The following is a 14,342-nucleotide window of genomic DNA, read 5'->3' as shown; positions in this document are numbered from 1 at the left end:
GCTGGGTGGATGGGACTTGCAGGGCTGCTCTGAGAGCGGCTTCGGTTCTTTTAATTGTGGGTTTTTTCATATTTTTGATTGCACACGAGTTTTTGTTTCAGGATCTTCAAAGGACTTGAAATAAATAATAACAACTTTAACGTTGATAAATACTTGAAATCTAATTTAAGCTGTTTTTCTCCAGATGACGTTCTAGTGATGATAAAGTTTGTAGGTTCGTAAAATAGATAATTTTAATTATAGATGTTTGAAATATATATGATCGCTTTAAGAAGATTTGGGCCTAAAGACTCACGCTTGAAATATCGGTTACAGCCGTACTCAGGACCTGGTAATAATTATAGATTATTTCTTACCGCTTGTGTGTGAAGCGTATTGTGTGTAGGAGTTTGTTAGCAACTGTTCTCACCCTGGTGTAGCCGGTGATGGTGACTCTGCCTATGTGGGGACATACAGCAGCGGGGTTTCTGTACCTATGGCCATTTTGGTCTTCTCATCTTGGAGAAATTTTTTCACGGGTGGTTACTACGTAGGAAACTCAAGAGTAAGAAGATTTTTGTGTGCCATGCCTCCGTGCATGCTCTAAATCTGAAATAACTTGCAGCGGTAAGTCTAAGGATCTCGTGTTGCATTTCATGAGTCCAGTTCTGTGCTGTTGACCCAAGGGCAAAAGTAAATCTCATCCTGCTCGCTCGGTGAAAACACGCGTGAAATGAAGCTGTTGGTTCCGAGTCCTCGGTGGCACGAAGCAGAGTGTGTCCCCCACGGCAGAGCAGCGCTGCCTTTTGAAACCAAGCTGTCTTCTTAAAAAATAACCAACTAGGAGCTGAGAATCAGTTCTAAGAGTTGCTCAGTCATGGTCACCAAATGTTTCAGTTTGTTTTGTTTTGTTTTTTAAAATATCAATAATTTTATAACTAGCAAAGATGATTATTGCCATTCCATAAATTAGGTTTTAAGGCTTGGGAGGCTCATGCTTGCAGGCAAGCTGTGTTTTGGATTCTTTGCATTTTGATTGTCATAAAATGTCCACTGAGAAAATGATCCCAAAGTTTAACTGAAGAGGAAGCAAAGCTACAGTTCAAGTATACTCTTAGAACAAAATTTTTATTTAAAACCTAAGAACCCAGAGAAATAAAACACATAAAATTAATTATCCTGTCTCAGAATAGACTTTTTTTATTTTTGCTGGGTTTGTTTTGTTTATTTTGTTTGGTTGGGTTTGTGTTGGTTTTGGTTTGATTGCTTTTTTTGGTTGGTTGGTTTGAGGTTTGTTTTTTAATACCAAGTGATTTCAGTTGAGTTTGAAGGTTTTCATCTTGGCTTAACGTGCTCCTGTTTGGAGAGGAGCTGGTGTTTATCCCAGGGTTACCTGGAGCCTGCAGGCACAGGTTTTGAAAGGGACAAGAAGTGGATTTTAGAAGTGACGCTGCACTCAGTGCCGCAGTTCTCTTTATGGAAACAGCTGGTCCAGAGTACTTGCAACAATTTTGGGCTGGCCCCCCCAAGGGAGGAAGGTTGTGTAGGTCTCTGTGGAGGGTATATACAGCCACAGGGTGTGTGGTGTTTCATCTCTAGCAAGGTGTTTGTCCCTAAAACACACCTGGGTGGATAAAACCCAAGTTTCTCCGTGGGTCATGTCAACACAGAGTGTTTTTCAGAAGCTTTGCAGCCAAAGGTCTGTCCAGTTGCCTGTTGATAAGTGGGCTGTTAAATGTGCCAATGGCATTGGCGTGTGCAGGAGTGAGTTTTATGGGTAGCTAGATTTTTGGTTTCTTCAGTCGTTCTGGAAAAGGAGAATTAAGAGCCCTGTTTGCTGCCAGTACTGAGGGCAGTGGGCATCAGCAGGTGTAAAGATTTAAAGAATTTCTGTTCTCTAGAGGTGAAGATCCACAGCTGAGGTCACTGCAGTGGTTTTTTACATTTTTAGTGTGTTCATCATCATCATACCTATATCTTTTTTGTTGTAGTTCAGCTGAGGCATCTTTAACAAATTTAAGACCAAATGTGTGTGTGAATATACATTTATACATGTATATATAGCTGTATATTGTTTGCATTAGGCAGTTGTTCTTCCCGTGTGATAGTGTAAATACATTAGGTTTACCTACCTGGTGTAAGGATATTAAAGAACACTCTCAGATACGGTCCTTAGTACTTATTTTCTCTATTTATAAACTCAACTTTGAAGACAAGACCTGGTTTTATCTCTGGTTTGTCGCTTTCCTTACAGAACACTTATTCCTATCCTGGTGTCACCACTGAAGCACAACCCATCAGTTGATTATTCCAGGCTCTGACTCTTTTGCATACTACCTTGCATTGTTTAATTAACGTTTGTGCAGAGATTTAAAAATACAAGAGCTATATCATTGCTAAGTTTCACCATTGTTTTTGTATATTGATATCACTAGTGGCAAACTAAGTGGAATGTCACAAAACATCGTGGATGCTGTTAAAATGGTGGTTTGGGTTGCATCCTAAAGAGCTAGTGAGGAAGTAATCTGAGGGAACACTTCTGAAGCTGCCAGCTTGACCTCTGCAATGGCAGTTTTGCAAAGAGAAAGGAGGGAGGGAGGGATTGTAGGCTTGGAAACACCTGGCACGGCCTTGCAGAGGTAGTGGCAGCAACGGGGTGGAAATGGAAGCTCTGGAGGTGGGAGCTGCCCGCTCTGCCCATGGGACACCATGGTGTTGGTGAACACAAATGTAGCCTGTTCAGTCACATTGCTCTGGCTGAACAAATGCTATCAGTGATATTTGTAAATAAGTTACTGATACCCCACTGCCCGATGTGGGGTGCACGGGGCTCCCTGCCACCCTCTGCCTCCCCTGGCCTTCCGAAGAGCTGGTGGGGTGGCCCTGGGCGGAGGGGTTCCTGGTGTCCCTGTGGATCCGGGCTCTGACCTTGGCTCTGTTCCTCTCTGTTCCAGCCGTTCAACACAGGACAAAGGACAGCAGCCCCTACGTCCAACGCCAGGCACTTCGCACTCTGCCCCTGCTCAGAGCTGCAGCGGCAAGTGGCTCCTCAAGATCCAGGCTGCAGGAACTGCAGAGCCAACTCCGCCAGGCGTGGAGGAGGCGGCGGCCTTCTCTCTGGGGCAATGGCTGGCTGTGCTGCTGGGGCTCTGCGCAGGACTGATCCCAGCACCACCATGTGCTCTTCCTTCATTAAACAGTTTATGGAGTGTCTGAACCTGCAGATCTCGAGTTACTGCTCTTCTGCCCTTCTGTCTCCAACCAGTGGGTCTTGCTTTGGCATGGGAGAAGAAGAGAAAAAGGGTTCTTGTGCTCAGCAACAACAGTTGCCCAGGCATGCAGCGTGGTAGGAAAAGTGACCAGAAAGCCCTTTGCCCCTTGCTTCATCTGCTGAAGCCTCTAATGCTTCCGACAAAGCCCTTGCGCAGAGCCCGGAGTTGTGGGGATCCCTGAAAAACTCGTCCTGGGAGATGTCCACAAATACTCTTCCAGCCGTGACCTGCCATTTGCTTCTTGCTGACGGGATAGTTGAGGGGTCCGAGTTGCCTCTTTAACCGGCTCCGGTTTCCTGTTTCCAGGCAAAATGCTGCCATTTGTGTCAAAATCAGTGTTTAAAATCTATTTTGTTTTTCAAAGGGAGCTGTTACGGCATTCTCTCCAGAATTTGAAATTTAGTTTTGATGTCCTCTACCTCCTGTGCTCTACACATTATGTTTTGTCAATCTACAGGTTTTTATCCTTTGTTTCTGCACAAGTGTTTCTCCCAGCTCTAGGAAATGTCCCGGTGCTCTTCCTGTGTTTTCCTTGTACTGTTTCCTAGCGTCTTTTTTTGAAGAGATGTGTTTGAAACCCTGAGTAATGCATCTTTGTGCCTTAGTAGCAAGCACTGAGCCCAAGTGATTTAAAGCAAAGATGGCCGGAGCTCTCTGCCTCTCTGGGGCTGGGATGTCAGGGGGGTTGGTTGCTGCAGGAAGGCTGTTTACCCTGCATTCTTCCTAAATTGCAGTGGAGGCACAAGGTGTGGTGTACCCACAGTGTACCCATGCCCAGGGGTTCATCAGTCTCAGTCTGAGAAATCTGAGCACTGCTCTAGGAGAGCAGCACACGAGTTTGACACTTTAGCACAGGATTTTGATACGGTAGCACGGGAGTTTGCTACCGGTTGTTTGCTTTTTCCCCATGACCGTTTGCCCTGAGGCAAAGCTCTTTCAGGCCCCAAAGCCCCATCTCCCTGGCACTCTAGTCAGTCCCCAGGGTTATGCGCCAGTCTTATGGCTTTGCCCGAAAATCTCACCAAAAGCATCACCTTTACTAGATGGGATTAATTGCTTCAGTTGCACCTACTCCTCTGGAGCCATCTGTTTGCAAGTAGCTACATTCTCCCTGATGTTGCTCTGGTAGAGCCCTGAGTCTTTGGACAAGCTCGTGGATAAAACATGGGGTTCCATGAAGCACAGGAGCTATTCCTCAAAGGCTTCCCATGGGGAACTGAGGTGCATCGGGGTTTGCTGGATCTTTAAGATCACAGCCAGAAGGGGCAGCTCTAAGCAGTGCCAGTGTGAGCGCTGTAGCCTGGTGCTGGTGGTGGGGACAGCGGACGTGGGAATTGGGAGAAATTAAACTAGATGGATAAACGTGTGTTGGCCAGCACAAGGCACTGCAGGTTGCCCAGTTTTTATCCTTTGTTTCTGCACAAGTGTTTCTCCCAGCTCTAGGAAATGTCCCAATGCTCTTCCTGTGCTTTTAGACCCACATTGGGTCAGAGGTCCGGTTTGGAGTCGTGTTGGCGCATTGCGGAGCAGTGGAGTGGAGCGTGGGTCCTCCAGCCAGCTTCACGGCCAGAGCCGCTGAAGCTGGAACTGGAGCTACTGTACCTGAGCCACAGCATCTCCAGGGGGTTAGCCCATACCTGGGGTGTTGGAGACTTGGATGTAAACCCAGTTCTGGCCAATCATGAACACCGAGGAGATGTGCTGCTTCGTTATTGCCCAAGTAGGAACCCGTTTTCACCTTCAAAAGTGATCAAGCCTGAAAATCAGCAGTTGAAGCCTGTGGGTTGCTGTCTTGGAGGTAATGCATTGAGGTGCAAACAATGCATTTTTGGCAGTATTATGGATAGTAGCGAGCTTTGCTGTGGGAAGATGAGCAATACTGTGGCCTAGTGGTCTCCTCGGAAAAGACCTGGATGCTTCCAGAGGTTGCTGCCTCTTCCAGATGCCGGAGGAACAAACCTTGCAAGCTGCACCAGCCGGGCTTTGATAACTCAGCTTCACAGGTGACTGGAGCCCTCCTGTCTGCTTGTCACTAAACCCAGGAGTGCTCCTGTGGCCTCTGCCAGCCCGACAAGGCTTCTGTGGTCGTCCTCTAACTGAGGCTTAGGCTGCCCTGTTGTGAAGCTACAAGGAATTTAATTACATGTGGTCAGATTTTGCAGGTGCTTGGACCTTTGAGATCAATCTTGGCTTGTTCGTGTTGCAAAAATTCTCTGTGGCTGTAGCTGAATACATGCATATGTGTTTGCAGGATCGAGGGAAAGCTGCTCACACTATATACCTTTTCTTGAGATCATTTCTGCTATTAGGTGAAATGAAGACACGTTTCTAAGGGGCTCAGTCTGTTGATAAATGAAGTCCATTGATAATTTCCAGCGAATAATTTTTACCCATCTTTCTGAAGTGCTCATTCAAAAGTTGGTGTCTCTCTGGATTTTTTTGGATTACTTGGAAAGTATTAGCTCAAACTATTTTTTTTATAAGGTCACAAATATGAGCAATATATTTAACTATTATTATAGACATAGTTTTTTAAGCTGTTCAAATGAACAATTAAAATTAAAGTGTAAAGGAAATATGTTCCATGCCAAAACCTTTTGACGAAGGAATGGTGTCAGGTTATTTATGAGGAATGAGTGCTCTTGTTTATAATTCCAGAATTTTAAAAAGTAAGAAGTTTTCCAGGGTTGTATGCAATCCATATCTGTCTTCTGGGAGTCAATAAAACACTGCTTGGCTTCCTTCACTTGCTTGTCCCTTTTTTGTGCAGCTGTTACGTGGAAAGAAGTTGGGAGGCAGAGCTGTGGTTGCCGGTGCTCCCGTGTTCCTCACAAATCACTGTCACTGAGCACCAATGGATAGCGATGTATATAATGCGGAGTGACTGCATAAGATAAGGCAGCTCAGCTTCCAGCAGCTGCCGAATTTTGTGGCTGACTTTTGTGTTGGGAGAAAAGCCTGGGCTGGGTGGATGGGACTTGCAGGGCTGCTCTGAGAGCGGCTTCGGTTCTTTTAATTGTGGGTTTTTTCATATTTTTGATTGCACACGAGTTTTTGTTTCAGGATCTTCAAAGGACTTGAAATAAATAATAACAACTTTAACGTTGATAAATACTTGAAATCTAATTTAAGCTGTTTTTCTCCAGATGACGTTCTAGTGATGATAAAGTTTGTAGGTTCGTAAAATAGATAATTTTAATTATAGATGTTTGAAATATATATGATCGCTTTAAGAAGATTTGGGCCTAAAGACTCACGCTTGAAATATCGGTTACAGCCGTACTCAGGACCTGGTAATAACTATAGATTATTTCTTACCGCTTGTGTGTGAAGCGTATTGTGTGTAGGAGTTTGTTAGCAACTGTTCTCATCCTGGTGTAGCCGGTGATGGTGACTCTGCCTATGTGGGGACATACAGCAGCGGGGTTTCTGTACCTATGGCCATTTTGGTCTTCTCATCTTGGAGAAATTTTTTCATGGGTGGTTACTACGTAGGAAACTCAAGAGTAAGAAGATTTTTGTGTGCCATGCCTCCGTGCATGCTCTAAATCTGAAATAACTTGCAGCGGTAAGTCTAAGGATCTCGTGTTGCATTTCATGAGTCCAGTTCTGTGCTGTTGACCCAAGGGCAAAAGTAAATCTCATCCTGCTCGCTCGGTGAAAACACGCGTGAAATGAAGCTGTTGGTTCCGAGTCCTCGGTGGCACGAAGCAGAGTGTGTCCCCCACGGCAGAGCAGCGCTGCCTTTTGAAACCAAGCTGTCTTCTTAAAAAATAACCAACTAGGAGCTGAGAATCAGTTCTAAGAGTTGCTCAGTCATGGTCACCAAATGTTTCAGTTTGTTTTGTTTTGTTTTTTAAAATATCAATAATTTTATAACTAGCAAAGATGATTATTGCCATTCCATAAATTAGGTTTTAAGGCTTGGGAGGCTCATGCTTGCAGGCAAGCTGTGTTTTGGATTCTTTGCATTTTGATTGTCATAAAATGTCCACTGAGAAAATGATCCCAAAGTTTAACTGAAGAGGAAGCAAAGCTACCGTTCAAGTATACTCTTAGAACAAAATTTTTATTTAAAACCTAAGAACCCAGAGAAATAAAACACATAAAATTAATTATCCTGTCTCAGAATAGACTTTTTTTATTTTTGCTGGGTTTGTTTTGTTTATTTTGTTTGGTTGGGTTTGTGTTGGTTTTGGTTTGATTGCTTTTTTTGGTTGGTTGGTTTGAGGTTTGTTTTTTAATACCAAGTGATTTCAGTTGAGTTTGAAGGTTTTCATCTTGGCTTAACGTGCTCCTGTTTGGAGAGGAGCTGGTGTTTATCCCAGGGTTACCTGGAGCCTGCAGGCACAGGTTTTGAAAGGGACAAGAAGTGGATTTTAGAAGTGACGCTGCACTCAGTGCCGCAGTTCTCTTTATGGAAACAGCTGGTCCAGAGTACTTGCAACAATTTTGGGCTGGCCCCCCCAAGGGAGGAAGGTTGTGTAGGTCTCTGTGGAGGGTATATACAGCCACAGGGTGTGTGGTGTTTCATCTCTAGCAAGGTGTTTGTCCCTAAAACACACCTGGGTGGATAAAACCCAAGTTTCTCCGTGGGTCATGTCAACACAGAGTGTTTTTCAGAAGCTTTGCAGCCAAAGGTCTGTCCAGTTGCCTGTTGATAAGTGGGCTGTTAAATGTGCCAATGGCATTGGCGTGTGCAGGAGTGAGTTTTATGGGTAGCTAGATTTTTGGTTTCTTCAGTCGTTCTGGAAAAGGAGAATTAAGAGCCCTGTTTGCTGCCAGTACTGAGGGCAGTGGGCATCAGCAGGTGTAAAGATTTAAAGAATTTCTGTTCTCTAGAGGTGAAGATCCACAGCTGAGGTCACTGCAGTGGTTTTTTACATTTTTAGTGTGTTCATCATCATCATACCTATATCTTTTTTGTTGTAGTTCAGCTGAGGCATCTTTAACAAATTTAAGACCAAATGTGTGTGTGAATATACATTTATACATGTATATATAGCTGTATATTGTTTGCATTAGGCAGTTGTTCTTCCCGTGTGATAGTGTAAATACATTAGGTTTACCTACCTGGTGTAAGGATATTAAAGAACACTCTCAGATACGGTCCTTAGTACTTATTTTCTCTATTTATAAACTCAACTTTGAAGACAAGACCTGGTTTTATCTCTGGTTTGTCGCTTTCCTTACAGAACACTTATTCCTATCCTGGTGTCACCACTGAAGCACAACCCATCAGTTGATTATTCCAGGCTCTGACTCTTTTGCATACTACCTTGCATTGTTTAATTAACGTTTGTGCAGAGATTTAAAAATACAAGAGCTATATCATTGCTAAGTTTCACCATTGTTTTTGTATATTGATATCACTAGTGGCAAACTAAGTGGAATGTCACAAAACATCGTGGATGCTGTTAAAATGGTGGTTTGGGTTGCATCCTAAAGAGCTAGTGAGGAAGTAATCTGAGGGAACACTTCTGAAGCTGCCAGCTTGACCTCTGCAATGGCAGTTTTGCAAAGAGAAAGGAGGGAGGGAGGGATTGTAGGCTTGGAAACACCTGGCACGGCCTTGCAGAGGTAGTGGCAGCAACGGGGTGGAAATGGAAGCTCTGGAGGTGGGAGCTGCCCGCTCTGCCCATGGGACACCATGGTGTTGGTGAACACAAATGTAGCCTGTTCAGTCACATTGCTCTGGCTGAACAAATGCTATCAGTGATATTTGTAAATAAGTTACTGATACCCCACTGCCCGATGTGGGGTGCACGGGGCTCCCTGCCACCCTCTGCCTCCCCTGGCCTTCCGAAGAGCTGGTGGGGTGGCCCTGGGCGGAGGGGTTCCTGGCGTCCCTGTGGATCCGGGCTCTGACCTTGGCTCTGTTCCTCTCTGTTCCAGCCGTTCAACACAGGACAAAGGACAGCAGCCCCTACGTCCAACGCCAGGCACTTCGCACTCTGCCCCTGCTCAGAGCTGCAGCGGCAAGTGGCTCCTCAAGATCCAGGCTGCAGGAACTGCAGAGCCAACTCCGCCAGGCGTGGAGGAGGCGGCGGCCTTCTCTCTGGGGCAATGGCTGGCTGTGCTGCTGGGGCTCTGCGCAGGACTGATCCCAGCACCGCCATGTGCTCTTCCTTCATTAAACAGTTTATGGAGTGTCTGAACCTGCAGATCTCGAGTTACTGCTCTTCTGCCCTTCTGTCTCCAACCAGTGGGTCTTGCTTTGGCATGGGAGAAGAAGAGAAAAAGGGTTCTTGTGCTCAGCAACAACAGTTGCCCAGGCATGCAGCGTGGTAGGAAAAGTGACCAGAAAGCCCTTTGCCCCTTGCTTCATCTGCTGAAGCCTCTAATGCTTCCGACAAAGCCCTTGCGCAGAGCCCGGAGTTGTGGGGATCCCTGAAAAACTCGTCCTGGGAGATGTCCACAAATACTCTTCCAGCCGTGACCTGCCATTTGCTTCTTGCTGACGGGATAGTTGAGGGGTCCGAGTTGCCTCTTTAACCGGCTCCGGTTTCCTGTTTCCAGGCAAAATGCTGCCATTTGTGTCAAAATCAGTGTTTAAAATCTATTTTGTTTTTCAAAGGGAGCTGTTACGGCATTCTCTCCAGAATTTGAAATTTAGTTTTGATGTCCTCTACCTCCTGTGCTCTACACATTATGTTTTGTCAATCTACAGGTTTTTATCCTTTGTTTCTGCACAAGTGTTTCTCCCAGCTCTAGGAAATGTCCCGGTGCTCTTCCTGTGTTTTCCTTGTACTGTTTCCTAGAGTCTTTTTTTGAAGAGATGTGTTTGAAACCCTGAGTAATGCATCTTTGTGCCTTAGTAGCAAGCACTGAGCCCAAGTGATTTAAAGCAAAGATGGCCGGAGCTCTCTGCCTCTCTGGGGCTGGGATGTCAGGGGGGTTGGTTGCTGCAGGAAGGCTGTTTACCCTGCATTCTTCCTAAATTGCAGTGGAGGCACAAGGTGTGGTGTACCCACAGTGTACCCATGCCCAGGGGTTCATCAGTCTCAGTCTGAGAAATCTGAGCACTGCTCTAGGAGAGCAGCACACGAGTTTGACACTTTAGCACAGGATTTTGATACGGTAGCACGGGAGTTTGCTACCGGTTGTTTGCTTTTTCCCCATGACCGTTTGCCCTGAGGCAAAGCTCTTTCAGGCCCCAAAGCCCCATCTCCCTGGCACTCTAGTCAGTCCCCAGGGTTATGCGCCAGTCTTATGGCTTTGCCCGAAAATCTCACCAAAAGCATCACCTTTACTAGATGGGATTAATTGCTTCAGTTGCACCTACTCCTCTGGAGCCATCTGTTTGCAAGTAGCTACATTCTCCCTGATGTTGCTCTGGTAGAGCCCTGAGTCTTTGGACAAGCTCGTGGATAAAACATGGGGTTCCATGAAGCACAGGAGCTATTCCTCAAAGGCTTCCCATGGGGAACTGAGGTGCATCGGGGTTTGCTGGATCTTTAAGATCACAGCCAGAAGGGGCAGCTCTAAGCAGTGCCAGTGTGAGCGCTGTAGCCTGGTGCTGGTGGTGGGGACAGCGGACGTGGGAATTGGGAGAAATTAAACTAGATGGATAAACGTGTGTTGGCCAGCACAAGGCACTGCAGGTTGCCCAGTTTTTATCCTTTGTTTCTGCACAAGTGTTTCTCCCAGCTCTAGGAAATGTCCCAATGCTCTTCCTGTGCTTTTAGACCCACATTGGGTCAGAGGTCCGGTTTGGAGTCGTGTTGGCGCATTGCGGAGCAGTGGAGTGGAGCGTGGGTCCTCCAGCCAGCTTCACGGCCAGAGCCGCTGAAGCTGGAACTGGAGCTACTGTACCTGAGCCACAGCATCTCCAGGGGGTTAGCCCATACCTGGGGTGTTGGAGACTTGGATGTAAACCCAGTTCTGGCCAATCATGAACACCGAGGAGATGTGCTGCTTCGTTATTGCCCAAGTAGGAACCCGTTTTCACCTTCAAAAGTGATCAAGCCTGAAAATCAGCAGTTGAAGCCTGTGGGTTGCTGTCTTGGAGGTAATGCATTGAGGTGCAAACAATGCATTTTTGGCAGTATTATGGATAGTAGCGAGCTTTGCTGTGGGAAGATGAGCAATACTGTGGCCTAGTGGTCTCCTCGGAAAAGACCTGGATGCTTCCAGAGGTTGCTGCCTCTTCCAGATGCCGGAGGAACAAACCTTGCAAGCTGCACCAGCCGGGCTTTGATAACTCAGCTTCACAGGTGACTGGAGCCCTCCTGTCTGCTTGTCACTAAACCCAGGAGTGCTCCTGTGGCCTCTGCCAGCCCGACAAGGCTTCTGTGGTCGTCCTCTAACTGAGGCTTAGGCTGCCCTGTTGTGAAGCTACAAGGAATTTAATTACATGTGGTCAGATTTTGCAGGTGCTTGGACCTTTGAGATCAATCTTGGCTTGTTCGTGTTGCAAAAATTCTCTGTGGCTGTAGCTGAATACATGCATATGTGTTTGCAGGATCGAGGGAAAGCTGCTCACACTATATACCTTTTCTTGAGATCATTTCTGCTATTAGGTGAAATGAAGACACGTTTCTAAGGGGCTCAGTCTGTTGATAAATGAAGTCCATTGATAATTTCCAGCGAATAATTTTTACCCATCTTTCTGAAGTGCTCATTCAAAAGTTGGTGTCTCTCTGGATTTTTTTGGATTACTTGGAAAGTATTAGCTCAAACTATTTTTTTTATAAGGTCACAAATATGAGCAATATATTTAAGTATTATTATAGACATAGTTTTTTAAGCTGTTCAAATGAACAATTAAAATTAAAGTGTAAAGGAAATATGTTCCATGCCAAAACCTTTTGACGAAGGAATGGTGTCAGGTTATTTATGAGGAATGAGTGCTCTTGTTTATAATTCCAGAATTTTAAAAAGTAAGAAGTTTTCCAGGGTTGTATGCAATCCATATCTGTCTTCTGGGAGTCAATAAAACACTGCTTGGCTTCCTTCACTTGCTTGTCCCTTTTTTGTGCAGCTGTTACGTGGAAAGAAGTTGGGAGGCAGAGCTGTGGTTGCCGGTGCTCCCGTGTTCCTCACAAATCACTGTCACTGAGCACCAATGGATAGCGATGTATATAATGCGGAGTGACTGCATAAGATAAGGCAGCTCAGCTTCCAGCAGCTGCCGGATTTTGTGGCTGACTTTTGTGTTGGGAGAAAAGCCTGGGCTGGGTGGATGGGACTTGCAGGGCTGCTCTGAGAGCGGCTTCGGTTCTTTTAATTGTGGGTTTTTTCATATTTTTGATTGCACACGAGTTTTTGTTTCAGGATCTTCAAAGGACTTGAAATAAATAATAACAACTTTAACGTTGATAAATACTTGAAATCTAATTTAAGCTGTTTTTCTCCAGATGACGTTCTAGTGATGATAAAGTTTGTAGGTTCGTAAAATAGATAATTTTAATTATAGATGTTTGAAATATATATGATCGCTTTAAGAAGATTTGGGCCTAAAGACTCACGCTTGAAATATCGGTTACAGCCGTACTCAGGACCTGGTAATAACTATAGATTATTTCTTACCGCTTGTGTGTGAAGCGTATTGTGTGTAGGAGTTTGTTAGCAACTGTTCTCACCCTGGTGTAGCCGGTGATGGTGACTCTGCCTATGTGGGGACATACAGCAGCGGGGTTTCTGTACCTATGGCCATTTTGGTCTTCTCATCTTGGAGAAATTTTTTCATGGGTGGTTACTACGTAGGAAACTCAAGAGTAAGAAGATTTTTGTGTGCCATGCCTCCGTGCATGCTCTAAATCTGAAATAACTTGCAGCGGTAAGTCTAAGGATCTCGTGTTGCATTTCATGAGTCCAGTTCTGTGCTGTTGACCCAAGGGCAAAAGTAAATCTCATCCTGCTCGCTCGGTGAAAACACGCGTGAAATGAAGCTGTTGGTTCCGAGTCCTCGGTGGCACGAAGCAGAGTGTGTCCCCCACGGCAGAGCAGCGCTGCCTTTTGAAACCAAGCTGTCTTCTTAAAAAATAACCAACTAGGAGCTGAGAATCAGTTCTAAGAGTTGCTCAGTCATGGTCACCAAATGTTTCAGTTTGTTTTGTTTTGTTTTTTAAAATATCAATAATTTTATAACTAGCAAAGATGATTATTGCCATTCCATAAATTAGGTTTTAAGGCTTGGGAGGCTCATGCTTGCAGGCAAGCTGTGTTTTGGATTCTTTGCATTTTGATTGTCATAAAATGTCCACTGAGAAAATGATCCCAAAGTTGAACTGAAGAGGAAGCAAAGCTACAGTTCAAGTATACTCTTAGAACAAAATTTTTATTTAAAACCTAAGAACCCAGAGAAATAAAACACATAAAATTAATTATCCTGTCTCAGAATAGACTTTTTTTATTTTTGCTGGGTTTGTTTTGTTTATTTTGTTTGGTTGGGTTTGTGTTGGTTTTGGTTTGATTGCTTTTTTTGGTTGGTTGGTTTGAGGTTTGTTTTTTAATACCAAGTGATTTCAGTTGAGTTTGAAGGTTTTCATCTTGGCTTAACGTGCTCCTGTTTGGAGAGGAGCTGGTGTTTATCCCAGGGTTACCTGGAGCCTGCAGGCACAGGTTTTGAAAGGGACACGAAGTGGATTTTAGAAGTGACGCTGCACTCAGTGCCGCAGTTCTCTTTATGGAAACAGCTGGTCCAGAGTACTTGCAACAATTTTGGGCTGGCCCCCCCAAGGGAGGAAGGTTGTGTAGGTCTCTGTGGAGGGTATATACAGCCACAGGGTGTGTGGTGTTTCATCTCTAGCAAGGTGTTTGTCCCTAAAACACACCTGGGTGGATAAAACCCAAGTTTCTCCGTGGGTCATGTCAACACAGAGTGTTTTTCAGAAGCTTTGCAGCCAAAGGTCTGTCCAGTTGCCTGTTGATAAGTGGGCTGTTAAATGTGCCAATGGCATTGGCGTGTGCAGGAGTGAGTTTTATGGGTAGCTAGATTTTTGGTTTCTTCAGTCGTTCTGGAAAAGGAGAATTAAGAGCCCTGTTTGCTGCCAATACTGAGGGCAGTGGGCATCTGCAGGTGTAAAGATTTAAAGAATTTCTGTTCTCTAGAGGTGAAGATCAACAGCTGAGGTCACTGCAGTGGTT

This window comes from Columba livia, chromosome 7 (genome assembly GCF_036013475.1).
Source record: "Columba livia isolate bColLiv1 breed racing homer chromosome 7, bColLiv1.pat.W.v2, whole genome shotgun sequence".
Lineage (NCBI taxonomy): Eukaryota > Metazoa > Chordata > Aves > Columbiformes > Columbidae > Columba > Columba livia.
Note: the sequence above shows the minus strand (reverse complement) of the source record.